Source organism: Sinocyclocheilus anshuiensis, unplaced genomic scaffold (genome assembly GCF_001515605.1).
Source record: "Sinocyclocheilus anshuiensis isolate Anshui unplaced genomic scaffold, SAMN03320099.WGS_v1.1 scaffold4645, whole genome shotgun sequence".
NCBI lineage: Eukaryota > Metazoa > Chordata > Actinopteri > Cypriniformes > Cyprinidae > Sinocyclocheilus > Sinocyclocheilus anshuiensis.
In genome coordinates, this window is record NW_015540064.1 from 946 (window position 1) to 7,075 (window position 6,130).

The 6,130-nt window shown below is 35.4% G+C and overlaps 1 pseudogene; it reads right to left on the reverse strand.

Moving 5' to 3' along the window:
• Positions 1-2,248: 2,248 nt before the first annotated feature.
• On the reverse strand, positions 2,249-3,257 carry LOC107687161 (galectin-3-binding protein A-like; annotated as a pseudogene).
• Positions 3,258-6,130: the final 2,873 nt, after the last annotated feature.

Genomic DNA, 6,130 nt, shown 5'->3' on the forward strand with positions numbered 1-6,130 from the left:
AGCCACGTAGGCATTTTCCACACAGGCATATGCGATTATAATGGAAGAATATAATGATTACACTCGAACGATTCATATTTTAACCAATAAAAATCTTCTACACAGGTAAGTTATTTCACACCTGTTCACACCATGACTGTGTCAAACTGTGTCATTCGTTGATATATAGGCTACTCTACGATATTCCGACAATAAAAAAAATCACAACAATAATGCGCTTACCATCGCACTTTAACTTCACACAGGACTAGAGGAAGTCTTTCGTGAAGTAGGCTACATTGTAGAACATAATACAGAACTTTGCACAGTCAAAGCTAATCAAGTAGCTTTCAAGGATATAGTACCGATCTGGACCTAAAAGATAAAAGACAGGATTGTATATACCCAGATATTTAGTTTTGATTTTAATTAAATTAATAAACTGTGGTCTGATTTCGGAGTTGCAGTGATATTAGAGCCTTCGTGCCATCTCCCTCAACAGGTGTGATTCACGTTTTCAGAGTCCCTTTAACGTGTAATTATAGGCATGTGATCACTTGAATATACAGTTATTTATTCAAATATCATAATTCAGTTATACATCCAAAACCTGAACTGTTACTGCGCTAAAAACCCGTCACTCATGAATCATCACGTCTGTCTGCTGATCCCTGATTGGCTATTAGTGCGGCTGTCTATGTCAACATCAGCATCAGCCGCCTCTGCAGAGCATGCGTGCATTTATTATCCTTGTGATGACTGAATGTGTTTGGGTTTGTTTGTTAACCAATTAGCCTATACAATTTAGATGTTTGAAAACTGCCAAACTGACCCCAAACCAGTCCAAATTTTGTCAACGCGCCCAATCTCATTTTTACCTGCACGATCAAATTCAAAACCGCTTATCAATCAATCAATCAATAATTTTATTTCGGTCCTCACAGACAACTTTTCACAAAATAAATAAATAAACATAATTACCGAAAAAGGTGTAGGCTGAAGCCTTGCTTATTATGCCTACCCTTTATACATAATTAACTGATGAGCGACACTTTTCACTAAGAAATACAAGATAAACATGTTACATAAACATTACCCCAAATGTACATACTGTACATAATTCAAAACAACATAACAAAAATACACATTACAACTATTACTTCAATATTGTAAAAATACATTCACACTTATTGATACGGAGTCATATAATTATTTATCACTTTATTTTTATACATTTTCTTGAATTTGCAGAGTGAATTACATAATTTTAATTCCTTATCACAAGTATTCCATAGATTTACCCCTTTAACAGATAAACACCTACTTTTTGCATTAGTTCTTGCCCTTACTTTTTTAAACATATACAATCCTCTTAGATTATACTGACTTTATCTTATTTTGAACAGCCTCTGAATACAATTTGGAAGTAAATTATTATAAACTTTGAACATTATCTGTGATGTACATAAATCAACTAAATCTACAAATTTTAAAGCATGTAAATGAATAAACAATTTGTTGGTTGGTTCGTAATAATCAACCCTTTTAACAATCCTAATTGCTTTCTTCTGTAACATATATATTGAATTTATATAGGTTTTATAAGTATGCCCCCACACCTCCACACAATAAGTAATGTATGGAACTATGAGCGCACAATACAATATATATAAAGTTTTTTCGTTCAAAATATGTTTTATTCTATTTAATATTGCAATGGATTTGGACATTTTTGTTTTTACATGGTTAATATGTGGTTTCCAACATAATTTATGATCAATTATAACACCCAAAAATGTGTATTTCCTCATTGTTAATCCTTAATTTAATTTTGTTGTTACTTTGTCGATTACATTATAAACTTAGTTTTACTTAAGTTCAGTGAAAGTCTATTATCATCAAACCATTTTTTGAAAACCACAAGTTCGATTTCCACTGTATTCAGAAGCTGTTCCAAGTTTTTCAACAATATAAATTTGTATCATCAGCAAACAAAACCATTTTTAATACTTTAGACACTTTACAACTATCATTTATGTACAGTACAAACAATTTGGGGCCTAACACTGAACCTTGCGGAACACCACAAGTAACTTTCATTACATCTGATTTAACATTATTTATTTGTACAAACTGATATCTGTCATCGAGGTAACTTTTTATCCAAGCAAGTTTAGATGCCCTAGGTGAAATCCCTTAGTTAGGTTTTTAGCTGAGAATCGAACTGTTGCTAGGGTGAATGCTGCTAGTGTAACTGTTCTGTTTGCCATTAGCGAGGAACCACACGACATGAAACACCATTATTAGAGCATTCCTGATCATTGAGAAAAACCTGGGCTTTCCTCTGCAGCTTCTGCTCTCTGTAAAGAGCTCTAGTGCGTGTAGAAGTGGAAAAGCTTTGCATTCTGTTATTTTGGTCATGGTTTGGGGATTTGAAGGTGCAGACATTGATAAATACACTCTACTCATCTCCAGTGCAGATTCTGGGTAGATACTCATTGCTCATATCATGCATTTGATTCCTGATCTTAGAGAAGAGCAGAACGTTGAACTGAAATCCTCAGAGCAGATCAGTGAGGTAGAGTTTCTCATGAGTCTGATGGAGAACGCTTGAGGAAAACTGTATTTCATTCAGTTCATCCACTGGGATCAAGAGGAAGCAGATGAGATTCTGTTGTTCTGAATTAATTTCATCAGCTTTGTCTCAGATCATCTCTCCAGATCTTCAATAAGTAAAGCTTCATCCTTCATCATCAGGTCTGAGTGCCGCAGCAGAGCGTCCATCATGTGAGAGAGATGCTGCTCCACACTGGAGATCTTATGAGAGACTCAGCGTTCAGGACAGAAACTGAAGGACGTTCTCCTGCAGAACAAGCTCACCTGTGCAGACGCCATACTCCTACATCTATACCTGCGTCTGGAAGGTGTTGTCTTCAGGAATGAGCGAAGAGCCTGCCGTCATCCTCCATAAGCTTCTTCAGTCCAAAGATAAACACCAGCTGATGGAGACATTGATCCGATGTGATGGAAACAGAATTTGTGTTAAAATAAGACCAGTGTGTATTAATCAAACTGTGCTGAGGAGTTCATACCTTCTCCATAAGGTCCTCCTGACGTGGCTGATATTCACTCCAGGAAAACCCATCTGATGCTTCAGCCAGATCCCATCCGTCATCACAGACTGAACCCCACTCTCCATCATGATAGACCTCCACAAGACCAGATGAAGCCAGATCTCCCACAAGTCTCACACTGATTGCAAATGTAATTGGCCACATTTACAAAATCAGGCTCTTTATGTATAGAGACAAAAGAACGAGGTTAATCAATGTGTCAGATTATAGTGATCGTGTAAAGACACTGATGAATGGTACACAAACAGCTTTTGGTTTTATTTCTCATCAAAACAAAACAACTTTATGCAGGAAATATTAAACATGAACATATAGCTGGTATTATTATCAGAAATTGATTAGAATATACAACTAATTTGACAATACAAGCCTCTGTTACTATGTTGCTCTATATTGTATTAAAATGTAAAGCTTACCATGCATCATCTTGGAAATAAAGCTTCTTGTCTTTAAGTCTGTATGGTATATTGTCAGCGTTATTTCTCTGAATGATGTTACGATGTGTGTATTTATTTATGTTCTGATTGAGCAACATCTATTTCATCTATCTTCTTCTAGCATTACAGTTTCCATAGAAGTGAAATGTTATACATTTATGTTGAATTAATTATTAATGTAAGGCAAAGTTTATTTATATAGCACATTTCATACACAATGGTAATTCAACATGCTTTACATATATAAGGAACTAAAATAATCATAAAAAATGATCACAATGATAAAAACAAGGAATTTCAAAATTATAAAATGATTCAAAACTTGATTTAAAATTAATTAAAACTGTTACGAATAAAAATTAACTTACATAAAATACAGTGCAATCTGATGCTCATCTGATGTTTGATACTGTAATGAATATGATACTTAATTTTTATTTTTTTAATAGGCAGTGGAAATTCCCAACATTAAACAAATCTTAATAAAACCTTTTACATGAAGCACGTTTGTGTTGTAAGAATGTACAGGGATACTTCAGATATAAAAAGCTGACTCATTAGGTGGTTTTCTCATAAAAATCGTATGATTTAATAATATCAATATCAGGGAATATCAATATGACGGCGCAGTGGCTTCACTTCTATAACATCATGAGCAATCCAGTTCTCTGTTATAGATCAGTGGTGTAAACTTATAATAATGTATTACTACAGTCATGTGGACTTAACAGACACATGCACACAGCGGCCATAAAGTCCTCAAGACACATCAGACTTTGCTTTTTGGACTTTCTGTTTTAAATTTCTCAATAAAGCTTCTGATTGAATTATTGAATTGAATTAAAAGCCTTTATTGTCATTGTATTTTTGTGCACACAATTAAATTAAGAGCACTGCTCCTGACTGGTGTTAGAAAACAAACATATAACCACAGACAATAAATAAGACTATTGAGTCTACCTTGAGTAATCTGAGTGAAGTGAGCATTGACAGTACTGTACATCGACCTCTACTTTGATGTTTTTGCAATCACGTCATTCTAAACCGGTAAGCTCCTGGAAAGTCCAAGTAAGTGAAAGCATGAATATATGGGAGCACTAGGGAATAGCAATATTACGGCGCAGTGGCTTCACTTCTATAACTTCATCAGCAATCCAGTTCTCTGTTATAGATCAGTGGTGTAAACTTATAATAATGTATTACTACAGTCATGTGGACTTAACAGACACATGCACACAGCGGCCATAAAGTCCTCAAGACACATCAGACTTTGCTTTTTGGACTTTCTGTTTTAAATTTCTCAATAAAGCTTCTGATTGAATTATTGAATTGAATTAAAAGCCTTTATTGTCATTGTATTTTTGTGCACACAATTAAATTAAGAGCACTGCTCCTGACTGGTGTTAGAAAACAAACATATAACCACAGACAATAAATAAGACTATTGAGTCTACCTTGAGTAATCTGAGTGAAGTGAGCATTGACAGTACTGTACATCGACCTCTACTTTGATGTTTTTGCAATCACGTCATTCTAAACCGGTAAGCTCCTGGAAAGTCCAAGTAAGTGAAAGCATTCGAACAGTAAGTTCAAAACAGTGCAGATGCACAGAAAACCAGCAGATTTCATTAGAGATGGCGGATGACTCCAGATGTCAGTCAATTATTATTTTCAGCGTGTATTTGGCTTAAAAGCAAGAGTGTTTTATAATGGATGCCAGTACAATTTGCAATTTGCCAGTACAACACTCAAGTATCGCATGGGTCAGTTTTAACTGATCAGGTTGTGGGTCAGTTTAGAGGACACACGTGAAGATGTTTGTTTTTAGTACACTTCACCAAAGCCACACTACATCATCTTGATGTTCACATGAGAGTTCACACTGGAGAGAAACCATACACTTGTGATCAGTGCGGGAAGAGTTTCCCTCAATCATCAAGCATTAAGAGACACATGAACATCCACACTGGAGAGAAATTTTACAAGTGTTCACACTGTGACAAGAGATTCAGTCGGTCAGAAGATGTGAAAACACACGAGAGGATCCACACTGGAGAGAAACCGTATCACTGCACTGCATGTGGGAAGTGTTTCAGTCAATCGTTTTCTCTACAGAAGCATACAAAAAACATTCACAGTAAGTAGATCATCTTCAGATCCAGCACTTTCAGATCTGATTATGTATCAATAATGAATCAAGCAATAAAATATCATCTGGATAAATCTGTTCTAACCAGACATTACAAGTGACATGACAAAGAAACATTATCTAAAGTTTTCACAGTGAATAAAGTTAATCTTCATCTTCCAAACCAGCAGATTCAACTGTGAGATTCAGATCAAATCAAAGATGGAGTTCCTCCCCGAAGAACAATGTCACAAAGTTTTATTCTTGTATACCATTTTGCTTCATGATATAAATATGATTGTAATAATCTTATGAGTTTACTAGTATGTTCAATTGTCGTCTAATGCATGTATCACTTGTACTGTGAGATTCAGATGTAGCCGGCTCTTGCACCTGGTCGGACGGTAGATGAGGCTCTGGCTCCCGGGCAATCCCCAGCTCAGTCTCTTCTT